The sequence below is a fragment of the Periplaneta americana genome, chromosome 4 (assembly GCF_040183065.1).
Source record: "Periplaneta americana isolate PAMFEO1 chromosome 4, P.americana_PAMFEO1_priV1, whole genome shotgun sequence".
Lineage (NCBI taxonomy): Eukaryota > Metazoa > Arthropoda > Insecta > Blattodea > Blattidae > Periplaneta > Periplaneta americana.
This window is the reverse complement of record NC_091120.1, coordinates 149,063,203-149,076,265: the sequence shown is the minus strand read 5'-3', so window position 1 is coordinate 149,076,265 and position 13,063 is coordinate 149,063,203. Positions and strand designations below refer to the sequence as shown.

General features: G+C 36.1%; 1 protein-coding gene across 3 annotated transcripts in view; it reads right to left on the bottom strand.

Annotated features, from left to right (window-relative positions):
* LOC138698312 (alpha-tocopherol transfer protein-like) overlaps window positions 1-13,063 on the bottom strand; it is a 95,337-nt gene that overhangs the window by 59,181 nt on the left and 23,093 nt on the right. Inside the window, exon 1 of one of the 3 annotated variants that reach the window (XM_069824136.1) lies at window positions 9,792-10,003. The exons of the other annotated variants lie outside the window; for them this stretch is intronic. The gene's annotated coding sequence lies outside the window, so the exon portion shown is untranslated. Of the gene's footprint in view, window positions 1-9,791; window positions 10,004-13,063 lie in introns of those variants that run through there. 3 annotated transcript variants of the gene reach the window in all.

The window sequence follows — 13,063 nt, the reverse complement described above, 5'->3', positions numbered from 1 at the left end:
GTAAGAGTGAGATGGGTTTGTAGTTACTGAGATTGTTTCTGTCACCAGATTTGTACATAGGTATTACTACAGCACATTTAAGATCAGTTGGAAATACACCTTGTGATAAACATAAATTAAAGACATGGGTTAGTGGTTTCGATATGGGTTCAATAATCATTTTGAGTGTTATAGTAGTGATACCATCAACACCCGGAGCCACATTATTTTTTAAAGTTTTAGCAATAGTTATCATTTCTTTATCACTTACGGGAAACATGAACATTGATGATGGTGATGATGATGATGATGATGATTATGATTATGATTATCTATAAGACATAGCAAACTGTCTTGTACAAAATAAAATTTAATTTAATTTTGAAATTTAAATTAAACAGTTGAGTAAGGGACAAACTAGAAATTAGCAACAAAACTAAAGGATGCGAAAAACTGTCTACAGCTCTACACGAAATAAAATATTTCTTCCAATGATTTAGATTCTGGAAAAGTCCCCATAACAATTATAGCGTTCCCTCGTTGAATGGCAATACTAATTTTTTGACGGAGGAAAGCCGTAGAGCGAGAGGTCACCGTTAAGTGCCAATATCAGAAGTTAACAACTTCGTCTCGGAAGATCATGGGCCTATAGACTCTACGGCGAAAACAACAAAATTACAACGATCCAGAAGATCGAGATACTTATTGCGTTTAATTGTGACAGCAGATGCAGCGGCTGATACAGCGAATTTGGAAGTTTTGGGCAAATAAGAAGAAGCGAAGGTGTTATAACAAGTGGCATCCCAGAAAAGTGATTTATCTTTGGACCATTGTGTTAAAAGTTAAGCCATCTGGACGTTTGCCATCGAAACGATTTATGCCTTTGGGTTATAGAATGGTAGGAAAACCAGTGGAAATTAGAGCTCTTTTAATTATGTCGTTAATCATGACGTGTCTGGAAAATCGTCCAGAATATTTGAAGCAACTTAATCCATCGAGGCCAGAAGAATCGACTCTGGACCACAAATACATTTGTGTGGAAAACAAATTTTAACACCAAGCCTTAAGGCAATAGCAATCTTAAAGGACGTATTATCCATTAAGGTGCCTATGTTGGAAGAAGGTAAGGCTTGAAGCCAGCATCCTGAATCTTTTTCTCATAAAGCAAGAAAACGGGCTCTGTCAAAATCTGAGGAGGAAGACGCAAAAAGGCTGCCAAAAGTTTTGGAAGCAAGAACAAGATCCCAGCATTTTTGAGACTCTGGGCTGTTTGGAAGATCCACAATGTGAGTAACGGAGGACTTTTGTTCAAAGGCCTCACACATATGAAGGACTCTGATTTCATCACTGTGACTAGAGAGAGTAGATTTGACGAAATTCAGAGCTCTATGAGCCGAAGCTAAAAACGCAGGCACACAAATGTCGCTAACATTGCGAATGCCAAGACCGCCAAATGAAATAGACAAAGTAGCGAAGGACGAAGAAAAGTTATGAAGTTGGATATTAAGAATAGATTCCAAACAACCCCGTAAAATACAATCAGCCTCTAAAAGAAGAGCAGGAAATAACCAGAGAGAGGTAGTGCGAAGTAAGTGTGTTAGGCGAGAGATGTGAAAGCAATTTTTTAAAAGGAAATATTCTGTATGAGTGCAAAGAGATTGTAAACCAATAAATAAATATTTCATAATGTCTAATTTATCACTCATAACAACTTCTACAGCTGGCAGTAATATTGGGGAACCAAGGAGTGTCAAAGTGGAAGGGGATGAAAGTCGAATTCCAGGAGTGAGAGCATTAAAAATTGAAAGTACAGTATCATCCTATGAGGAGCAAAAATGTAAGTCACATTTATCCGGATTTAACTAAAGACCAATAGGTTGGCAAGAATTAATAATTGTTGCAAGGTCAGATAAGACAATATCCGGAGGACCACCTAAAATGCCATCGTCCAAATAGAAGAGATTCAAAGGACTGTTTAATTTAGATACTACGGATTGAAGAGTAAGACCAAAAAGAAGGGGACCAAGAGGGTCGCCTTGTTCAACTCCTGTTTGAGAGGAGATTACATCAAGATTATAATACAGGTTAGAAGGTTCCCTATAGGCTTGCAATACAAAAGCTTATGATTGGGGGACACAATTTTGAACGATTTCGAGCATAGAATCGCGTTCGATACAGTTAGAAGGCGTTTCTAATATCAAGCTTTAAGAGAACATGATTATTTGCACAGTGTGGATAATAGATTCGCATCCTTTAGCAATGCCATAACCAAGGTGGTGAGGAAGTTATAAAGTACTGATTTTGGAGATTAGTCGACGAATGGTGTTCCCAATTCCAATGGGTCGTATTCCTCAACCCTTCTTATTAATGGCTAACAGAGGGGCACCGTGTAAATACGGGCAATTAAGTTCTCTTCTTAAACATATTTGAATAATTGTTCTTTGTAGTAATATTAATGGGCGAATGATAGTCTGTGATAATCCACCCCATCCTATAATTCCATAGTGTAGGCCTACTATAGACTGAACTAAGGCTAAAAATATTGTTCTCAATAGTGTTACTGGCATGAAGTGGTGGAAGTGAACGAATTTGTACAGAGTTTTACGTAATTTAAAGCATAAATAGTTAATATGAAAATTCCATTTTAAATTTTAAATAACCTAGTAGTTGATACAGCGTCGTTGTTCCGGGGCCAGGACCTTTGGCTAAGCGTGCCAACGCTCTACTGCAGCGGTGACCAAAGCGGGTGTCGTGATTACATCGTGTAATCACAAACATTCAAACGGGCACGAGGAATTTCCTGTACATTGCTGTATGTTTCATTCACGTACTGAAGGCAAGCAGTGGCGGAATCATGTCGCTCTACAGACTCTGTCTCTACAAGCAGTAAGAGGTGGTTTCGCAAAGAATGAGAACTTTTTTGTTGTTCTGTCGGACAAAATATAATATGTTTACTTTGCTCAACGGTTCAATTAGGAGTATATAGAAACATTAATTGCCACGATGAATAATGTACAGTATTATTATTATTATTATTATTATTATTATTATTATTATTACTGGCCACTATGTAGGCTTTGTGTTTCTACAATTCCTCTGTACGTGCATGAATATTGATATTTTTAGATCTTCTCCCTAGAAGGATAAAATTATTAGGTTTTATCTCAATTTTAATCTTCTTAATCTTTAGATGAGGGTAACTATTTATTAGTAATTTACTTAATAATAATAATGATAATAATAATAATAATGATAATAATAATAATAATAATAATAATAATAATATTATAGAGAAACTGATCAAATATTATGTGCCAAAGAAATATTAAACGCCAGGAATTGAGATGTCTTAAATCGTAGCCAGGAAGAGAAAGATGAGATAAATAAATGTAATGAAATCAGCTATTTAATTGGGTTTGAAATATCTCGTGCTCTAAAGTCTTTTAATACAACAGAATTTCTCAAAAGAGTAATGATTAAAATAGCTTAAATAACTTGTCTATAAGAAGTTTTTAATTTTGAAAAACTACTAATTTTTCGACCAAGTATCGAGAGAAGAATTTAGAAAATTCCTGATTATATTCAAGAGCAAGGTTAAAAAGAGAAGCAAGAAAAATCTTATATTATTCCCTGGCTCTTGATGACAGCAGTGACATTACTGATGTAGCAAAGCTTGAGATTTTTATCCGGGGGATTGATCAAGATGTTAATACAGGAACCACCACTGGTTGTAGTTTTCATGCCAAGTATCTTTCCTCCGTCTCCTTACTTTATAGGCTGTCTGTTGCATGTAATCACTGCAGCTTGAGTTTTGGTCACTCCTGTTCTACTGACTGAGCTACCCAGGAACTGTACCAGACCCCTGGCTAATTATTATTCCTTTCATATCCATATACCTCAAGTATGTTGACAAGCCGTCAATGGCCCAACATTGAGCGCACACTATACTGTGTGACTTTAAATTTTGATTTCATGTTAACGAACAGAGGCGTGTATTATGCAAATCTGGCTTTCAGGTTTCAACTGGCCCCGGAACATTTTTTCCCTTGAAATTATTAAAGTAAGCTTTACAGGAAGCTAAATCTGCAAACAAAATTTGCAAGAATATTAGCTAGTTGAACAGACTTTCTTAGACTGGAGAAGAATGAAGTTACAGGAGAATGGAGAAAGATACACAACTCAGAACTGCACACATTGTATTCTTCACCTGACATAATTAGGAACATTAAATCCAGACATTTGAGATGGACAGGGCATGTAGCACATATGGTCGAATCCAGAAATGCATATAGAGTGTTAGTTGGGAGACTGGAGAGAGATAGACCTTTGAGGAGGCCGATACGTAGATGGGAAGATAATATTAAAATGGATTTGAGGGAGGTGGGATATGATGATAGAGACTGGATTAATATTGCACAGATAGCGACTGACGGTGGGCTTTTGTGAGGGCGCCAATGAATCTCCGGGTTCCTTAAAAGCCATTTGTAAGTAAGTATATGTGAAAAGAATGTGGGATGAAAATAACGCAAGGGAGGAATTTCAGTGGCCGACAGCAGGAAGATCTCGAATTACCGTGCCTCACTTCCTGAGCTGTTTCTTTGCGGGGCGAGACGCAGAGGGGGAGTAGGAGGTGCTGGGTACTGCATGTGCTTACTACCCTACGTTCAACACATCGGCCTTTTCAGGACTCCTTTCGTCAGCTATGGAGCAAGATCAGCCATGGACAAGCGAATGTATAGGCTATCCCCTCACAAAACAGATTATGTCCTCATCAATTCCTGTAACTAAACACTAATGCCAGTGGTAGATTACAGTCTCTACTCGAGATTATCGACCTAATCGCGATTATGGTTGTCATGTGTACACATCCGTAAACTCTTTCTTCAACGGCAGTGTTTCTCAAACTTTTTCCACCGCGAAACCCCTTTTGATCTAAAGTGTAATTGCGGAAATCTTGTAATATTTTATTAGTATTTAATAATTAACAGACAAATGAAAGTTAGTATCTCAATAATTCTGTTCAGTGGGACGAATGTATTTGCTTTTTAAGCCTGCAATCTGGTTTTATGGCGGAAAGTTGTAGTCTCATTTCTACTGTACTTCTGCGTTTTGACTTTTCGATATTTTGTTTTAGTGAACACATACGCAGAGAATCCAGTGATGAAAGTGATAAGTATTATTGGTATTTTCAGTTTTAGATGTTCATTAAACATATTATTATTACGCATATTCTTGGATTATTATTATTATTATTATTATTATTATTATTATTATTATTATTATCATTGTTATTATTATCGGTGGTTTCATATTATTATTGATTCATATTTTCGTAACATTTATATATTTTTATAGTATCCACTAAGTATAAAATAGTCACCGGAGCAGCCTAGTCGGCTAAGGCGCTTGCCTATCGATCCTGAGTTGCACTCGAGCGCGGGTTCGATTCCCGCTTGGGCTGATTATCTGGTTGGATTTTTTCTCCGAGGTTTTCCCCAACCGTAAGGCGAATGTCAGGTAATCTTTGGCGAATCCCCGACCATATCTCGCCAAATACTATTTCGCTGTCACCAATCCCATCGATGCAAAATAACCTAGTAGTTGATACAATGTCGTTAAATAACCAAGTAAAAAAGTATAAAATAAAATTTGAAATCACATAGGGCTCACGGAACCTCAAAACATACTTTGAGAAATGCTGCTCTATGGTAGTTCAGCAGCTGTCCAGACTAAACGAAGAATGGCCTAGTGTGTACATACATTTTAGGAAATCGCCATCAGAGATAATAGCGATAGTGGTAACCACGAGTAGTGTCTCCAGTATTATAAACAGTAAAGACACCTGCAATAGCATAGGATAATGTTTTCAGAACATGTAATATGCTGCCGTACCGCCACGCTGCAGCTGACGTGCCGGTCCGAGCAGACCTAAGAGGCGTGGTTATAAGCACTAGGGAACTCTCGGTTCAGGACGTGAGACACGGGTAGTACTTGGAATTTCGAATGACTCGAACAGGTCGAGCTACACACTTGCACGGGGTCCTATAGAAAATAAAGAATCTTAACTTTTGGGACTTCAGGTAATTTCTCACAAGCAGAAAGCATAAATGAAATTTTAATAAACAAGAGGGACAAAAGCTTTCGTTACATATCGTAGAATTTATTTCATGCGATAAATAGGCCAACGGGTGCAATAATCGGGTTGCTGCTGAATATGATAGCTGTAAATGCCAACATATGATAAATGAAATATCGTGTCTACAAAAACAATAGAATTATAGCTTCTTCAGATGTGATTAACAGAAATGCGCGAACTACAAAGTTCTCCATACTTAAAATTATTAAATGAAAATGAACTTAATAATATATTGTGGACGCCTCGATCTTCTGATTGAAGTCTACACTGAAGTGAAATTTTAGTTTTATAAACCATTCAAACGAGACTTAAAAATTTGTACCGTTAGGCCTATTGTGCAACATATAAACGGTCTCTGTACAAAGTTAAATCTAAATTGATAAAGATATGTATGATTTATTTATATTTTTTTAAAATTTAAATGGCATTTTGAAAAATTGCTAATTTTTTCACAAAATATGTCAAAATTGTTGTCTGAAATTTTGTTTAAATCCTGTCAGATTCTCAGAAAGAAAACTTAGTGTCAAGAGTTTCCATTTCATATACTAAAAAAAAAATATATATATATTTAGTGCAGTCGAATATAAAAATTGCCGTTCAAGAACATCCACATCTACAGGGACATCATTTTATTTTTACTAACATTTTTAATATTAACCTGTCTATACCGTTAGAGAACCGGAAACACCACTTGCTCCCCCCTCCAAGACTGGAGTTCGATGATACTGGCGTAAAACACAAATCACTCTACTAGGTATAGGAAGGAAGAAAAGTAGTTCATCCATTTACGTAAACTAGGAAATATCGCGATTTTGAGTTTGATAATTTTCATTAGGTTTTTCTTTAATCAAAGTACAGTACTGTATTAAGAATAAGTGTTTTTACTCACGAACTGAGTTATCCATGCGAACGTATTCATTATGCAGTGTATATTATACTGTCTACAGCACATTAGCGTACAATATAGAGAAAGAAGTTGAATTGAAAAATAATCATAATATGAATATTTAAACACAATTTTGAAACTGGTGGCCGTTCATTTCGATACAGGCTTCAGTTCTTTTGTGCATATTATCGCACTGTAGACTATTGCATCTAATTCCAATTGCCAGTTTCGTCCTTCGTACTCGTAACTCATGTTGAAATAATTCTGTACCTACCCTAAGTACTGTACATTCAATCTTCACTTCTGCCCGACCCGAAAATATAAAATTACTCAGACATGCTATCTACTGTCCGTCCAAGTGGTTATGCCGCAGGATTGTAGAAAGGAAGGAAATCACGTGACAGTTAATTACTTAACGAGGCCCTTTTATCTAAGTTAAATTAAACAGCTGTATAATATTACGTAAACGTCCAATTTCTAACAGAAATTAATGTTTTCAGAAAAGAGCTAAGACAGCCCAGCTTTTACAGAGGGGCGAGCAGAAGCAGATGGGGGAAATCGGGATGCGACGTAGGGAAACGGACAGTACCTGTGCGAAAATATGATTCAATATTGAAAGCTCTTTCGTCACTGGAAAACGCGAACATATTTCTGGAACGTACTATACTCAGTAACTCAGTAGTGATTACTATCTGCGGTCTTGGTTCTGTGTGGAGTTGGAACTTCATTAGTAGAAGGGGTGGGAGTGAAGTACATTCAAAAACTCAGGTACAATAAAAATTGAAGTAAAAATAAAATGATGTCCCCAACGGCAATTCGGAAGGCGGTAGTCTGCTAGCGTTTGCGTCGAGAGAGACAGATAGAGAGAACAAGGCAACGTACAACATTGCGACATCGACTTCACGCGCACGTACAATACAAATAGCGCAGGAGAGAATTTAAATTATCAAAAGACAATAATGACCTTAGCCGTTGATTACTGTAAATATGACACCAAACAAACCCTCTTTTCTTCACTAACAATATTCTTTGCACGGTTCTCAATCCCACACCACTTGTTTCTGCAGTCGTTTCTTGCGCGTTGGCAACGTTGCAGTCAGCATCAAGATGGCCGGCAGCGTTCTGCTCGTCAACGTTTTTAAAATAATTATACACCTTAAACACTATTTTCCGCGCCTGCCTGTGCAATACTTGTCTTTTACAGTCTCTTCTTCCATTTATTTATCTTGCACACATACAGTAAACGTTAATTTTACTTATTCAATGTATTGAAACACTCACACTTGTACAAACGAATTCGGGAAGTACTTGTTATAGACTGATTCCAATTGGTTCTGCTGCACAAGCTTGTGACGTCACATACCAGAAATTCTATGGCGCATATAGCAGCTGACAGCCTTCCGAAATGCCGTCTAGTCTACAACATCTGTAGGAAGAGTGAAATTTTTGTAAAGGAAAATATATGCTACAAAAAAGTCCTAAGCCGAGAAAAATAAGTTCAAAAAATTTTATTTCAGTGCGCCCTTAAGTTTTATAGTTTAGTATGAAGGGATTGGAAGATAGAATATAATTTATGTGAAAATTTTCCATAACTAGGCCTATTTCACATTTCCATTGCTTCTCCCCCCCAAAGTGACTTTTTTTTTTTTTTTTTTTTTTTTTTTTTTTTAACAGGGTGAGACATACATCCAATATGAATTTACGCTGTACTAATAAGTAAGTTTCCTAACAAGGGAAACTTTTCATCACATTCCTTTCACATTTTAATGGGATATAACTCATTTCAAAGCTCATGAAAACGAGAATAAGAAACAACCTTGAAAAATATGCCGAAGTTGCTTCTAAAGGCGTAAATCCTAGTTAAAAGTCACTACATGCCAATAGACATACTACAATACTTTATCATGTACCATCGAATGCGTAGCTCAGCCGGTTCGTTACGCCTTTCGAGTAGAAGTTCTGGATTCTATTCCCAGCTACTTCTTACTTTTCGTTCTTTAAAAAACAAAAACATGTAGAAGGCAGGTATTCTGAATACCGATAGGAACATACAGATCCCTCCTCAGTTCAACGGGTAAGAAGATTCTTGCTGTGCATCTACTCGATCTTTCAGTTTGTTTATTACGCACAGAGCATTAGATCTTGAATTGGAGAAGATTTTGGTGTCTAGATGACTCAAATGTAACACCTGCAACAACTTCTACATAGGGCAGACAGGCAGATCATTTCAAACACGTTACAAAGAACACATCACAGCCATAACAAAATTACAAAACACCTCCATATATGCAGAACACATCACAAATGCCAACCACATCTACAGAGACATCAACACAGACATGGAAATACTGCACATCCAACCAAAAAGCCAGAAACTCAACACACTAGAACAATATGAAATATACAGACACACGAAAACACACCCCAACGATATTCTCAATACACAACTCAATTTCAAATTTGACTCTACACTACGAACGCACCCACACAGGAAACAAGAGGCGCCAAAACCAACAACGACCAGTTCCGAAGATGACCGAAAATAGGTCGAAACATGTTAACAAGGTGCGTTAAAATTTTACACAAGAAAGTTCTCATCATACATATTCCGAAGTGATACAGTTTTAAAAGTTGTGTAATCAAGACATACAAAATTAATATTTTCTCCAGAGCTATTCGTCGCCTCAAACTCTTTCTCCAATCAGATTGGTCGGAAGTGATTTGTACTTTGACTCCGTTCAGTTGTCTAAGTACACTGGTAGAGTCGGTTCGGAAACTCATGGCACTAACCTGCGCGAGCTTCTTTCTGTGTCTTCTGCTGGGAGGTTCTGTGTGCACGGGCGTTTCCAAGCGTCTGCGTACGCTCGATGAGCAAGCAGTTTCCTCCTCTCACAACGGGCAAGCAACTGTTTAAATACTCTCCAGCAAGATTCTTGAACGAGTTCATGTAACTGGATGTCAATTTGTCTTTTGTCTCAATGCGATAATGGAACAGGTTTGTAATACAAAATAATAAAATCATAAAGTAAAGTTTCCAATCTGGGTCTACCTTCAGTCGATAGTCATTAATGCCATCAAGTTTAGCAATGTTTAATTTATACTTTATGATTTTATTATTTTGTATTACAAACCTGTTCCATTATCGCATTGAGGCAAGCAATAATTCTGTTCTGAGCTGCTGTATTCAGAATCTTACTATTTACTACCAACATTTTTGTGTCAGTAACACAGAGAAAGCACTAGGCTTGTACAGGGACATCACTTTATTTTTACCAACATTTGTAACATTAACCTGGCTATACTCGGAAACACTGTTGCCCCCTTCCATTACAGGAGTTTGATGTTACTAGTGCAATATGTAAACAAATCATTTTACTAGGTATAGGAGGAGAAAAAAGTAGTGTATCCATTTATGTTGCAGGGAAATACGATATTACGGTTTTCAGTTTGATCATCACGTTTACAGAATTTATCAAAATACAGTAGAGTAATAACATTTTTTTTTTCAAAAACTCAACTTTTCAGGCGGCTATGTTCGTTATTTAATGTCTACTTTATTTAGCATATTAATTATTGATGTTATCATATAATATAGAGAGTGCATTTAAATTGAGGGGGTCATAAGTAAAGGGCTGTTAGTGCACTTAAGTTACTTTTGAGAAAATGGGGTTTAAATATTTAAGCTTTCGTAAAATCGGTGAAATTTTTTATTTAAATTTTAATGTGTGATGCGATTAAAATATCCCTTTGCCACTAAAATTTTAGATACTTTTGCTTACACTGGATGCACTTAACTCATGTTATTACAAATGTCACTAGCATTCCTTTGCTTCTAGCCACCTCTATTCAAAAAAAGCTAATCTGAATTTTTAAACAAGTTGCTGAAAATGGTTGCCGTTCATTACAATGCAGGCTTCAATTCTTTACGCATATTATTAAAAACATTTTGAAGCATATTCTCTGAAATTGAATTTATCGTTTCTTGAATATAATTTTTTAGTACGATATTATTAATATAGGTTCTTTCTTCTATAGAAAACGCAATCATATTTATGAAACACACTATACACTGCAGTGTTTACTTCACTGCTTGAAGACTTCGAATGCAACAGCGGCCGTAAGTTTGTGTGTCTGAGGGAGCAAGGACATTAGTGAAGGGGTGAGAGTGAAGTACATTCAGAAATGCAGGTACAATAAAAATGCAAGTAAAAATAAAATGATGTCCCTGTATTTATTACTACCGGTTTTAATCTTACTACTTTTTGTTATGAAATTAGTACTTTTGATGTGTTTTTATTGTAAGAAAGCAGTTTAAATTATGATATTTTTCTACTGGAAAATATTGTAGAGTAAAATAAGACAAATAATGTCATAATGGCAGGGAATTAATACCGAATGCCCCACCACTAACTTCGAAGAAGGTTGACTAGTCATCAGTCACACTGAATTAAACTGAAGTTCGTAGGTCAAGGTAAGCGACAAAGAAGGAAAGACGACTGGAACGAAATTAAAAGGAAAATCCAAATAAACATTGGTTACTCTTACGTTTGTAAGAGAAGAAAAGTAATCCCTAAGATGTGGGTCAAAGTTTTATTTGTTGTCAAATTACACTGCGTAACAAATTTCAGCTTTTTTTTTTTTCGCTCTGGGCATGTGATACATGTTTTGTATATAATTTGAACCTCCTGAATACTAATATGACAAAACAGTTGTTCATTACGGTTTTTGAAAAATTTTCTAATTTATATCTATAGCCTACAAAATATTGCTTTATAATGACAATAAGGTTAAATATTCACTCTTCAGAAGATTATAGCTTTCCTTTTCTACATTTTCTTGTATTCTGGGCATCAGGTACGTCACGAGCTGAAGTCCAACAGCAGTCTGCTAGCATATTGATACTCCACTGTCCTTGGTATCTTTTTTTCGATAGTTCAAATTCCTTGATGAAAGCGCTCACCATGCTTATCACTGAAATCGCCACAATTCTCGGGGGAAAAAGTCAAGATGGGAGTGAAGGAAGTGAATTTTCAGGGACATTTTACTAGTTCTTCATAGTTCTCACTTCTACGGTTACCCAGAAAATTTAATACAACCTCCTTGAATGAAATCCAGGTGGCTCTCTCTTTTTCTTTCAACAAAGATTCGGAGTGATTGTCCTTTATTTCTCTAATTTGTGGTCCATTAAAAACGCGCTCTTTTATTTTTTGAGTCAGTAATGGCATGAAACGTTTCCTCGATACTATATTTAAATTTTTCAGTTTTATAATTCATTCCTTTAACAAAATTCTTCATTAACGCTAACTTATTGTGTAAAGGAGGTAAAATTACTTTGCTTTGAGGTACAAGGGGTTGATGTGTAATGTTTTTCTTCCCTGGCTCTAGTGATTGTCGTTTTATTTTATAATGCTTATCTCGAGAACGAATATTCCATTCGCACAGGAAGAAGCGAAATTTTGTATATCGTAATTGCATTCCAAGAGGCAATGATACAACCTTCAAATCCGCATATATAAACCATTCGTACTTTCAATATTACTATTAAAGCATACTTTAAACAAATACACGTCTTACACAGAATATTAACACAAGGAAGTCTCCTGGTTAACTGAACTGATTTCATACTGCGAACCTGTTTCTCCCTCTCCAAATGGAACCGAAAAGGGCAATAAAGCAATTTCCGCTTCTAGAGTGGTTTTGACAGGATGGTCTATTACAAAATATAAACTACAGTAATGTCATTAAAGCTCACAGTGAAAGAAATACACATCTCAAGTAGAATCAGGTATATTCAAGCGAATTCATAACGCGAACTTGTTTCACACCCTCCAAATAAACTCGTAAAAGGGCAATAAAATAATTTCCTTTCCAACAAGTGCTTCTAACCTGGTGGCCTACTTATACTAATATTGTTTTCACATAATGGGTCGTTACATATATAAAACAAAATAGTTACACACAAAATACGGTGATTTTTTAAATAAAATGCTTATTATATGAATTATATTGTGCATCTCGAAAACCCGAACTGATGGAACATTTTGCTTATTATATTTTAATTC